We start from the raw sequence: 14071 nt of genomic DNA on the forward strand, positions 1-14071 counted from the left end.
GAGCGGGAGAAGAGGTGGAGGGAAATGATCTGTGTCAGTGCATTAGACCAAATTGCTCCTTCACCTGAACATACAAATGAGGCCCAATGGCGTGAGCAATGTCAGAGCAATTAGAAATCGTGTGTTTAGAGGTTAGATCTCTTCCTGCCTCTAATCTCTCCTGAGTGCACAACCCCAGTGGAACAGACAAAGACAAAAGGCAATCTTTAGAGTAATTGATATTAGCAGCCTTATTGAACTAAAGGTCTGAAAACAAACAAATAACTTTACACAGTCCAGAATGCAAATAATTCTGGAGACTTTCGGGTGGAGTTTGACAGAGTGCAAATTGTAAATAGCAACTGTTTGTAATTTGGTTCTATCAGCATCTCACATTTGTGTTATTTTCCATTTTCAACAGAATTTAATAGAACTTAAATATTAAATCATGTAAGTAATTTTATTGTGCGTGCAATTTATTTATTTTAGATCAACGAGTAATTCCTTTTATGTACTGGGTCTTGGTCAAGCAACCATCCTTTGGCGTTTCTTAGGACAAATTATATCAAACCTATGCACTCACAAAGAACAATAACTGACCAAGCAGTCAAACATCCATAAACATCTGGCAGACAGGAGAAGAGAACAGATATCTTGAAGTCGCACTACGGTCAATCAATAAAAACAGGCCCAACGGCAGTGGTCGGAGAAGTAATCTGATAATTGACTTTATTAAAAGTACCAATACCACTCCACTCCAACAACAGGTCATAGTTGAAGGTGCGTTCACACATGTATCTTTGTATGCCTCATTTTCAAAAGTTATCACATGGATTTTTGATTTGCTAAACCGTTTGTTTGTCACAGCCAATCACAAATTGCAGTGAAGTCACCAAACAGGAAGTGAGGTCTTATCTCAGCAACATTTTTGTGTATGAAACGTCAACTTCACACATGGAACCCATCAGGTAGCTCAAGAAATCTGGTGTCCTTTGCCCTCTAAAGGACACTGCAGTAAGAAATTTAGCATTTTGCCTTATAACTGTTGACGCATTTGCGTTAAAATCCAAACACCATAGAAGGACCCAAGGTCGAGACATGGCAACTTTTCATGTCAACCTAACTGATGTGGTCACCACTTCTGTTTTTATGTAAAAGTGTTTTATCGCTATTCCTTGGACAAACTTTGTCCAATCTTCACCAAAATGTGCACTCAGACTAAGCCTCACAAAAATTATCACATGGATTTTTGATGTTCAAAAGCATTCAACCATAACAGCCAATCCAAACGGCAGCAAAGATGCCAGAGAAGTCATATCTCAGTCAATCTTCATTAAACTGACATGAAACTTGCTAGTTGGTTACAACCATGCCCTTGACATCATGACATCATGTCTTCATGGCAACTCTGGCCTGCTGGGCTGCTAGACCCCAACATTACTGTTTGTAGCTAAATTATTTGATTATTGATACATTACAACATAATCAGTATATTAATGTTGTAGCTATAGCAGCTGTACTGTTACTGTGGGGAGTTTCTTTACTAACAACACATACAGACTAGGGCTGAACGATTTGGGAAAATGATCTAATTGCGATTTTTTTTTTACCAATATGTCGATTGCGATTTCATATGCAATTCTTTTTTTAAGTTCCTTATCTTCTGTATTATTCAACAAACACAAGCAATAAATCATTCTATATTAGACCTAACACAATATCAGATAGATTAAACATAAACTGTTCTTTCCTTGTGCTGGCTGCAGTGTTTTCTGCAAGCCTTTGTGGTTAGAAAAATCGCGTTTTATCATATCGCGATATTATCGCAAATGCGATTAAGTGTTCAACCCTAATACAGACACAGGTCTGCAGACAGCGCACAACCCTGACAACAGCCAAGTTATTCGCAGAATTAATGTTAGTTACATCAGCTGATGTAACTGGGCTCTGGTGACATTTGTCAATTCAAGTGCCAAAAGCAACAGTCAGCTAAAAAAGCCGCTACCTTAATATTGCGCTGCTCTAGATTTGTAAGCATTGGAGCTTAATGAATCTGTGTATTTTGCCAGCCATGGTGTCAGAACTTGGAGTGACTTACATCATACATACAGTGAAATCAGAAGACTGGCCTTAAGGAGAGCGGCACTGTAACACTAGGAGGCGTAGGTAGACAAAATACAGCAGAGAGCAGTAAATAAATGGTTTTCATTTCATTGGGTGCATTTTAGCATTACCTATCCTTAAAATATGCCTAAATCAGTCCTGATACAGATCCTTAGGAACATTTTGGGTCATCTCAACCTGTTACATGCAGTATTCCACTTGATGAACACAGTTTAGTCCTTTACTTTTTCCTTGCTAAAAATCCATAGCCTTTTTCAGACCCTGCCTTCTTCCCGGCCACATAATGACGTACATTCATATCTGGGAGCTGCCATGCACAAAGATGACTTTCTGATATCAGCCATCGAGTCATTTCACTTGAGCACATAGTAGTTAACTGCCTTGCTCAAGGGCACCTCAACATTTGCTAGTGAGAAAGAGAGAGCAGTACTTGTTCATTCTACCCTTCGAGGTGTTGGGGGTGTCAGGGGTTTAAACCAATAACCTTCCAATCATGGACCCATTTCTTTATGCTTTAGGCTACTACTGGCACCAGAAATCTCAGTGCAATTATCAGGTCATGAAGATGTGTCTCACAGAATTTTGAAAAGAAGTGAAATATGCTTAATTTCTCTATTTGTCACATCATTCAAGGAGGCCATCAGGCGGTGAATTTAATCTGCCTCTCACAGAGAAGAGTTTTGCTGATACCTTTTGACAAGGGCAATGTCTTATCTGTAGCTGACGAAAAGGGTCATCATCTGTCTTAATGGATTGTAACAAACAGGGGGTGGTAAAAGGATGGTTTTATTTGGCAACAGGTTGAAAATGTTCTACCTGTTTGAAGTGACTAAATTGCCTCAGGGGGATATTAAGGTCAAACAGTGGGGAAACAGAATTTGCCTGTTGTTTGAATTTTATAATAGAAACGGTGTTTAAATTCTGTAATCGTGGACAAACCTTGAGTAAACTATAGCCATCTTATTGTTGTTTTCTTTATACAGATTTCACAAACACATTTCTTTACAAACTCAATTTGGTGTAGAGTAGTTCAAGGTAAATTTTCCAATCTTGTGAAAAATCATGTAAAGAAATGTAACATGAAATAAAATTCATGATTTCAATCACTTCAAAATGGGAACATGCAGTGTGTCCTAAACCCCCCCCCCCCCCCCCCCCCCCCCCCCATCTATTCAGTGAAGAAAATGTGTCTCTGAGTGATGTAGGGGTTTAAGTGAAAATAAAACAGTAAGTGTAAATGTCAAGTGTAAACAAAGGAAGGTAAATATATGAAGGTGTTCACAACAACATTGTCTGTCATAGCTCAGCAGTTGGTTATGACTGATTTATAGCTGAGTGATAAGGGGAATCAAGAGCAGCAGTGCAAAATCCCATATACAGCATGCTTTGTGTTTTTCCACTCTATCAGCAGCCATGTCAGTTCTCCTCGGCACTTATCAGGCCACCTTGACAGTGACAGAGACTTGTTCGTAGAACTTACCTTTGAATAGAGAGGAGGAGATTTTCATGGCATTTTATAATTTCTACAGTAAACTGTCATTTCCACTAATAAGGTCAACAGCTACGATAACGCTCAATATTAAGTAACAACACAATGACAAATGTGTACGCTGGCTACTACTAAAAGTAAAAAGTAGAGTGGCTCAGTGTTACAGCTAGAGCCCCTGTACTCAGTGTTGAATATTTAATTTTAATAATCTTCGCCTCTTGTATAATTATACCATTAGATCCTTCCAAACAGTGGGTACACATGTGATCTTCCCGTTGAGTCCTTCCAAGCCCTGAATTATTTCTCTCATTACCATCACAGATTGATAAAATCACAAGCTCTTCTTAATATTCAGTTTACTGCCGTATATATCTGTATGTCATTGGGTAATGTAATAAGAGTCCTTGGGAATCACTTAGCTGAGATGATAACTCAATTTCGTAACTTAATATTGTCTCTGTGCTCATGCACAACAGGGTGTTATAAAATGCCCTACTTTTTCGACATTAAAAGCACACACTCTCCACGAGCACATGTATAATGAGCACATTATTAAATTTGTTGGTTTAATGGCTGAACTACGCAATGACATGTAGAAATTTCCAATTCACATGTGGCAGGCATAATGATGATTGCTAATTTATATCTTGTAACTCCATCATTTAACAAAAGATTTCTAGCACCAAAGATCATTTATTGGCATTTATTTGTGGCTTTGTTGAGTTAAAATATATTAATTGTTCTAATTGCAGTGTATGTCAGTCAGCACTAATGAATAATGGTCTGTCTTTGTGAAATGAAACTCTGAGACTGTTTATTTCTTTGGGTGACATTTACCTAAATGCCACATATCTGCGCTGCTTCTTCTATGTGGTATGTAAATGTAATTTCTCTCAAATATCACTAAACAGGACACATTTTCAGTTATGAGGTTTTTCACTTGCCATTGTGAAATTGACCATAAGTAAGCATTGTGTTTATGGCAGATTAAACAACATTTATTACTGAATGTAAAACTACATCAGTGGTTCACTACTTTTCTGTGCTTGTGACCACTTGATACAAATCTACATCTACTTTTTTTTAATCTACTCAACACAATTTGCGTCCATGATTTGTGAACAGCTCAATCAGTAACACTTTAGTTAAAGGCCCCCTATTTAGCATTTACAAGCACATTTCATGAATGGCTTTTACACTTTACTGTATGATGTTGTGAGCAGATATAAGGGCCAGTTCAGTTGTTATTAATGTGCAGTATTTTTAATGTACAGTTATAATTACTGTGTTAATGTACAGTAAACATAACTTCTGTTTTAAATACATATTTCATATAATTACAACTGTGTTTTACTGTATTGTCTATCTTTATAAATTCGAGTCATAGTTGATGAAAAATACATGGATAGACAGTGATACCTGTTAACAACTGAATTACTGTGTGTTAAAAGCCAGTTATCAAATGTTAATATAATGTGTACAAATGCTAAAAAGGTGGGTTAAAGTAATATTTTACTTTTAAATAAAAGAATAAATCATAACTTTGTTTTTCATTATCTCCTGTCTCATAAGCGCACATAATGGTCCTGACCCCCAGGTTCAGTACCACTGAAACGAACCTATACTTAAGTCAAATATATTGAAAATGATCACGAAAAGGCACTAAAACAATATAAACTAAAAGACAGCAGTGTGTGACATTGTTTCAAGGACTGGTCACCTTTCATAAACACTGCTCAATATTTCTGATTTATTACTGATTTATTTTAACAAAATAGTCACACGAAAGGCTCAGCTGATGTGCTGTGCTTTACCACCCGATGGCCTAATAAATTTTTATTTTGCTACAACCCCTAGCCAGCCGAATAATGCGTGGTTAAATGAAGTAATCATTTTTACTGGAGACATCACTCACGGGAAGATAGCAGGTAGGTATATCACTTCCCACCATATGGTCATGGCTGTCAAGCGTGGGCCAATCAGAGAGCAACAATTTGCCACAGTGTTCCATGTTGTGATTAAATAGTTCCAAGGACGGCTCCGGCACACAGGAAGGCTCTTTGACCAGACTGATACTCATCTCCGGCTACAGATTGGAAGTGGTGGTGGCACAGCTATGTGGCTCTCTCTGTCTGGATTTGTTATGTTATTCTTTCCCATTTTCCCCCACAGGCTCACTTTGCAATAGACTGTTATTTTGGTCTCATGAATATAGAAAATTTCAACTTGACTCTCAACTCTGTTCAAATCATAAAAAGTACAGAAAGGAGAGAGGTATGAATATATTTCCAAGATGGTAAATCACAGAGAAGTGGGTTGTGAATAATAGAGTCCCAGAAAATATAGGTTATTATACAAGCAATATATATAGTCCTTTGATGTAATAAAATAGATTAAATCTGATAATGTTTTACATTCTTACATATCTTATATTTCTTACATGCTTTATGTATAATATATTAGTATTGTTGGTATTGCATGTTCTCAACACTGATTTTGTGATAACATGCAACACCATGCACAGAATAAACTGTATCTCATATTGTGTATATGCAAATATAACATTGGCAAAACCTCACATCGTCTGAAAACAAGAATTATTTCTTGTTTTTTCTCAGCTGTATCAGAGGAAGGGAAATAGCCCCTCCAGTGACAACACATTTCACAAGGCAAATTTGAATACATTGCTATTGAAAGAATAGAGATTAGTTGTAAAGGCAGTGACATTGAAAAAGCTCTTTTGAAAGAAAAATTCTTTTTCTGGATATTCACTCTTATAACCTTACATCCTGATGGTTTGAATAAAGAATACTGCTTGGTGGGCTTCCTGTCATTTCTGCCTTTTCATTAAAAAAATTAAAAAAAAAAAAAATATATATATATATATATATATATATACACACATACATAGGACTTGGATATAATACAGATTACAGATTATATATAATTCAAGTATCATATCCAAGTCCTTTTTATACACACAGATGCCAGTTTATTAGGTTTTATACTGGGGCTAACTGTTCTCTTAAATGGGCAGTTGAATTAGTTTCAGCTCATTGTTTAGCTGTGTGGGCCAGTTTAAATCGCACCATGCTCATCGTGTTGTTTTCAGCTGCCACAGCAGGCAGCTGTTTTCAGTGCTAAAGCTCTAAAAACACACTGCACACTACCTGCTGAGCACCAACCAGCAGAAAGACAAAGTTAGCGACTAGCTGTTGAACGTAGTGGAACATTTTGCAGCTAAAGAGCCATATATTTCCCTCAGGACTTGGTAGAGACCAAAAACATATTGAAAAGAGAATCAATATTGACATTGCATTTGACAGGTGGCTTGAAACACAACTCTAAAGGAATGATAATGTTGTTTTCCAACAAAGTCACTATAAACTAATATGAAGATTACTACTTGTTTCTGCTGCCCCCAAGTGTCCCGAAAATCACTTAGAAGCTTTAGGGTGATATGTAGCAAACAGATTTGTGTCCACACCACAGAGAAACAGTGCATATGTCATAGATACATTACTCACACTAATGATCATTTTTGCATTCAAAAATATACACAGCACTACAAAGCTTCTACTCTGATACAGGTACAGACCACAGGTACAGACACAGGCTACTGATGACACTGACTGACTTCATGTTTTCATCAGAGATTACCAGTGCATCAAATACATGATTTACACAGTTGCATCTATTACTAAGCAGGCACAAAGCAGCCTTCAAGGCCTCGTCATACAACACAGCTTCAAAAAATAAACAAGGATGAAAAAATTCTCACAAGCAACCAGCAGACCTGGCAAACAGGCTTATCCACAAATCGTAGACCATTATGGTGAAACTGGGGAAATTCAAACTTACTGTAAACCACATAGCAATGTGTCTAAGTCTCTGCATGCTACATAGCATAACAACTTAATAGACCGACAAACAATGCACAGTGCACAGTATAACCTTCAAAACATCAATACACAGCAATGACTTAGAGTAAATACACAACAGGTAGCCACATACAGACAGGTAATCATGAGGAAAGAAGCCATCTAGCAAGGACACCAAGACAGTCAGCAGGTGTTTAACTCACCGTGTTTGATGTTGAAGCTCTTTCTCTTTTCTTTCATGGAGGTGAAGTAGTCAATATCCGAGCCATAGTCCACTGGATCCCACTGCACTTGCTGTTTGTTGACAGAGCTCACCTCTTCTCTCCCTACCTGCGCTAGCTAACAACCAACACTGAAGCTATGCCAACAAAAACACAATGTTTATATTATTAACAACACTGAAAAAACAAGCTAACGCTCCCGGTTGTTTCACTCAAATGATGCTGCTAAGTTTCTTTGTGTTTGTTGAGGGTCCAGAGTATCACAGTCTTCACAATTTTACAATTTAAAACTTCACCTAGTTTTCCTGATAAAAATTTAAAAAACACGTCATCACTGGCCCACGACCGTTAGAGTGCGTCACCACATTTGAACGGCACAGCTCATTATAACTACGCTGTAGCAGCTGGGGAAGAGCTGGCCACAGCAACGAAATAATAAGTGTTTGTAATGTGATGAAGAGAATTATGACTTGATTTTTACTCACTTATTTACGTTTAGTTTTTCTGCTACTCCCGATAGGGGTCGCCATCCGTAGTTGATATGGGGAAGTTATGCCGGATGTACTTCCTGAGGCAACCGTGGGTTCATGGAGGCGGGAATCGAACCGCCAACCTGCTCCTGAGCACCATCCCTCTAAAAGTAAAAGTAGATATTAACATCCAAATATACTTAAAGTATTAAGAGTAAAAATAGTCATCATGCAGAATGGTCCATTTCAGAAAAATATGCTCTTTGAAAAAATGTGACAACTTTTTAGTATAGGCATACTTGAATACTTCAATACATGCTAATTTTTAATTAATTTGGTTAATAATTTGGATTAATGATTGGAATCTACAGAGTAATTACTAACTAAATCTGTTATATAAATTCAGTGGAGTAAAAAGTACAATATTTTCCATTGAGATGTAAGGAAGTAGAAGTAGAAAGTAGCCAGAAATGAAAAAGAAAATAAGTACCTCAAAATACTACTTAAGTACAGTACTTTCCCCACTGTACTTTCCCCAAATGCACAAGTTTATTTCCACCACTGGATACCTTGGATTCCCGACCCCACTATCCAAACCCCCACATCTATTCTATTCTATTTGTCTGAGATTTATTATAAACCACATCAGTTTTTCCTTGTTTTGAGTGTTAGATAATGATTGGTTGCTCTATGCAAATGTTTTCTTATTTGCAAGGTGCAAACATGCCCATTATTTTAAATGGATGCACTTGTATTTCTGTGTCATTTAAGTGGCATCAGCACGGCATAGTTATGACACTGATGAATGCTGGACTGCCACCAACATTTTGTCTTCTGCAAATAAAGAGCCTTCTCGTAACAGTGCAACCGCTCTCCTGTCATCAGTCTTTCTTTTTTTTTTTCTACCACCCGCAGTTAATAAACTTGTTCATGTATGCTTTCATGTTCTAACATTTCTCAAGTCCACAAGGAAATGTCAGAGTCATGAGGCACACCTACAGTACACTTGTCACTGGAGGAGGGTGCTGCAGGCACAATATTACTACTCAGAATATCTCTCTGCCTGAATACAACATTAATAGTTTGGAATAAGGTTTTCCTAAGAATTTTTGGAAAACGTGTGTATTAAAATTTTAACGTTTTCTGTTTTATAAGGCTGTACTATTGCCTTGAGAGACATCAAAAGTTTTCAACACATCAGCTTGGATTAGTTATTTTAGTGACTTAGTCGCCTGAGACAATTTAGTGTTTGGATTGTGATTTTATGCTCAAAGATTAACAACAAAGAAAATCAAACATACTGTTTATAGTAGCCTCATAGGTGCTTCATTTTGAAAGGCAGTCCAGGTACTTAATTTGAAATTATAAAAATGTAAATCATGTTCACGTTTCTGAGCAGCTGGTATCTTTATGTCACCATATAAATGATGTGAGGTCAGTCACAAGAACGATTTATGCACAGTAAATGATAATCGTTGAGTTAGTGGCAGCTTTACAGTATAAGAGAACATAAAATATGACAGAATGAAAAACACTGGCTGGTGTTATCATTCTGTAAAATCCAGAGATGAGATAAGTGATTTACTCAAGACTGTATCCACAATGTGTGCTTGTGTTCCCCCCAAAATTAATCTTCAGGATTTTGCAGATAAATGGGGAAACCGCCTCTGACACTAAATGAAATGATTTAAGCTTTCATTGGGGTAGTCAGTGTGAATTTAACCTCTGTAAAGGCCTTGCTTAATGTTTTAGACCAGATAAGTAGCATTAGCCAGAGACAGCTTAAGAGTTCAGACCCATGCATGTTATTGGAAATCAGTTTCAAGATGATAGGGGCTGAGAGGGAATATAGGGATACTGTATATCTTATCTGTGAACCTCGGGTGTTTAATGGGCTGCCTATAGGATTATCGCTAGCCTCAGCAGATGTTCATTTCCAAAACATATGTCAAGGCTTAAGCCGGGTGTAAACACTACCAGTGGACAGAGTTTATCAGTTTTGGAACAGGCTCCATATTTACAGCCCCTAAGCAGTTAAGCGGAATATGTCAGTTGCACAGGCCTCTCCAACAACTACCCCATCACCTTAGCAAGACTGGGCATGGGCTGGTGAAGGCATGCTTCATTAAAGAAACAAGCTTGGTTCATACTGTTGATTTCAAGCTAATTTAGCATGATTCAAGAAGGTGAACAAAATCTATATCATTAGGGTTTTCGCAGCCAAAATCCGATTTTTTGTGTGTGTGTGTGTGTGTGTGTGTGTGTGTGTGTGTGTGTGTGTACATGCCTGCTGGGCGTGAGCTACCAGACAGAGACTCCCATCTGGTTGCACTTCAGTGAAAGGCTAAAAATGCCTCACACAACTGCTTACAGAATTTCAGAGATTGCTAAAACTCTGTTTCCCATTTTTCCCCACAACGGCCACCTCAGTCTCATTAAAAAAGTCGTTGAGTCTGCTCCATGAAAACCTATTTTGTGATTCCATAAATAGCCCGCCTTTTTTTTTCACAAAGCACGGACATGCTGCTTCACAGAACAGCTAAATGTTATGAGGAACCTTTAGCAATCCTTCAGATAAATGGTCTGGTTTCTCCCCCAGAAACTGCTGGTACTTTGTAGCTCCCAGCTAAATAAACATGTCTCCACAATGTTTTAAGATTCTAACCAGATATAGAAATAATAGACTGCAATCATCAGATATACTGTAAGAGGTAAACAGCAGAAGAATTTCCAAGCTAATTCTGGATTGAAAAACATCAAAACTCATCCACGACAATGGATGCAGGGGAAACACGCAGTAATGTTTGTTATGCCTACAGCTCATGAAAACTCATCCAAGTTGGGTCTAATGGGTCTAATGAGACCTGAAGAGAATGAAGATGGTTTTCATAAATATGTTTTTTTTTGTACTAAATGTAGACAGTTGTATCTCTCCAGTGACAAGTTTAAGCAATAATTTTGCTAAGAACAAACTACAGTAACATCTGCTCTGATGTGAATGTTAGAGAAATATATTCAAGCAGGGTTTCAACTTTGCCATTTGCTTTAACCTGTTGCAGTTTTTGTAAATGTTGTTATTTGTATTATACCCCGCTAATACCAATACTTCCACTATCGCTGCCACTGTCAGACAGCAACATAATTGTATCATTTCACTTGCTTCCAACCCATGCTTCACACTAAGGCCATAACAAATACTCAGTTCTGACCAGTTCAAGGATGTTTATTGATAACTGCACGGATATGACATAATCACTTCATCAGTATTCTACATTAATACAATGACCATGGCCATTTACAAATACAGACACATATACATTAATTTTGGCCGTTAAAAGGTCACTGCTTCTATTCACGGTATTCACAAATAGATTACTGTGACTGCAGATGCTCTCATTGCAAGGTAAGCGCACTGTTTGACAAACTGAGCTGAAACTCCTCTCCTGATGAGCACATCTTGTGCTGTATGGAAGTTGTTTCCTTAGAGAAGTGTCTTCAAGCTTTATTTTGCATCATTCTAGGGTTCTTTTCTTCCAGTGACTCGTGTGTGTGTGTGTGTGTGTGTGTGTGTGTGTGTGTGTGAGACAGTGACACCATCACTCAGGTACTCAAGCTCAAAGTCAAATTGGGAGCTGGCTGTCTTAGTCAACAAGCCAGCAGTATCTGGAGGCTTTAAATTAAAAGAACTCACAGGATGATTAATTGAAGGCAGCAAAATATCTGCTGTTTTGGTTTACACCAAGGCTCTTACACAAAGATCCATCACCATCTATATTCTATATTTTTGTGCCATGATAAATGTTCCAAACCAAAAATAATTTGATCATACTAACAAGTATTGTCTGTGTGGCCAATGCCTGATATAGCTTATTCCTCTGTCCTCTGCAGCCAACATTGTTGTCAATAAACTATTAGAAACACATCAATGAGCCACTGTTGTACGGGGTGATGTTTTCCTTCATTACTATGAGCATGGGCACAGCAGTTTATTTTGACGCAATCCCAAATTCACAGTTCTGCTGCTGTAAATACCAGTACACCACTTCTGTATTTCTCCGTTACTGAAAAAAGACCCCAACAAATGCACTATTTATTCCTGTGTGAGAAACATTTACTGAGGTTTTTTTTTATGAACCTACAGTATATGTTAGTGAGAGGTAGGTATTTTTAAATTTTTAATTTTATATTTCTATTTAATTCAATATTCATTTATTTTCATTTTAATATAAGATATTGAGAGACAGACTAATGAATTGTTGGTTTTGGTCTATTCAGGGAACTTGTTCACAAAAACAAAAATATAGAATATCACTAACCTTCATTACCATAACCATTCATTTGAAATCAGCTTCTGTTCAGACATATTCAATATAATTTAAAAAGTTGACTCCTTGCCATATTTGGGGGCATTTTTTCATGTCTGAAATTGAATTCAAAAAACAATTTCCAGGTATGTCACAAAATTGACAGCTCGACTGTCAGACTGACAAATAACATGGACAGAAAAAAAATCTTAGAAGAGTGATTCAGATGCCCACTGGGAAGAATCAGCCAGGTCAGTTTCAATTCAGAGACTCTTGAGTAGGAAGTGGAAGGAACCTAAGTTGTCAAGGCCCATGTAAAGTGATCCCTGTGGGCATTGAGAAGATTAAAAACTCAATAATGCCAGTATGATCATGTAAGAGATCTTTTGTCCAATAGAGTAGATAGAATCAAAACACTGCTGCAAAGCACAGTGGATATCTTTCAGTCACTTGACTTCTTGATGCTCTTATCACAGAGCTTGATCTAGCAGTTTTTCCTGTTTCAATCTGTCTCCAAAGTGTATGGTTCTGTCAGTTTCTCACACATGATAAAATTATTTCTTAACACTTTTAAAGACTCTACTTCTCAGTGGATTTTTTTCTGTGAGGCCTATGGGCCTGTAGGCTTTCATTCCAGCTAATTGTTATCCCATCTGACTCTTTAATTAGCAACTGCTTTTCTGACAGAAGGAGTGCAGTGTTGGGTTTGAAAGAAAACCTGCATACATGTGGCATGGGGTGTAACTTTGGGCTGCACACTGACATATATCCTCAGTTTCTTATTTCTTGTCTCATTCCTCTCTCTTTTCTGTTTTTGATGATTGCCTCAAGGCAAGCTGGTATTGTCTTAGAGAAAACATGGCTGACTTTGGCCAGCACTTACTAATTTGAACTGGGCACTTTAGTGGGATGAATCCAACATGAAGTATTCATTTAGAGAATTCTACACGAGGCCATAGCGAACTGAAAGCTCAAAGTCAAGTTAGGAGCTGGCTCAATGATTCACTCATGCCAAATGCCAAGAAAATGATAGCATCAAATAGTCCTATCTCTTTTATGCATTAAGTTAATTTGGCTTTGGTTTTATGTTCAGGCATTGGGTAACGTCTCTACAGCTTCCTCCTCTCATCAGTAAAAAGAAATATCTTGTACTTGTACCCTTTAGCAGTAGGCTAAAGCACAATTACCCAGTCCTTTGTCTTTGTAGCATTAAAAATTTTATCCTTTGCAATTTGTTCTAAGAAAGCTATTTAAAAAATGTGAATGTTTATGGATATTAACTTACGAAAACGACTCCCTATCCCACCGCACCCCGAATGTGTCTACAGAGTATTTGTTTCTGTATGTATGCAGATGATACTGTTTAACCTCTGTAATTTTGCAGATTCATTACAGTGATATTACCGCTAATTAACTTCTTTGGTAAATTGTCTTGTAGAAGTAAGATATATTGGAGCAAGAATAAAGCCTTGTCTCACTGTTTTTCAGGTGTGATTTTTTTTGGGGAACCTGTATTTGCAAAATGAATCACATGAAATACTCAGGCAGCAACTTACAAACCCTTACGTTTAAAATGTTTCATTTGGTGGCCCATAATTCATTA

The 14071-nt window shown here is 37.4% G+C and overlaps 1 long non-coding RNA gene across 5 annotated transcripts in view; it reads right to left on the reverse strand.

Annotated features, from left to right (window-relative positions):
• Positions 1-14071, reverse strand: part of LOC130173537 (uncharacterized) — a 143053-nt gene that overhangs the window by 70523 nt on the left and 58459 nt on the right. For all 5 annotated transcript variants that reach the window (XR_008828440.1, XR_008828442.1, XR_008828441.1 and 2 more), the window contains 2 exons: positions 8180-8328; positions 7677-7831 (listed from right to left, as the gene is read on the reverse strand). This is a non-coding gene — a long non-coding RNA (uncharacterized LOC130173537). The remainder of the gene's footprint in view (positions 1-7676; positions 7832-8179; positions 8329-14071) is intronic.

The sequence above is a fragment of the Seriola aureovittata genome, chromosome 8 (assembly GCF_021018895.1).
Source record: "Seriola aureovittata isolate HTS-2021-v1 ecotype China chromosome 8, ASM2101889v1, whole genome shotgun sequence".
In the NCBI taxonomy this organism is placed as follows: Eukaryota; Metazoa; Chordata; class Actinopteri; order Carangiformes; family Carangidae; genus Seriola; species Seriola aureovittata.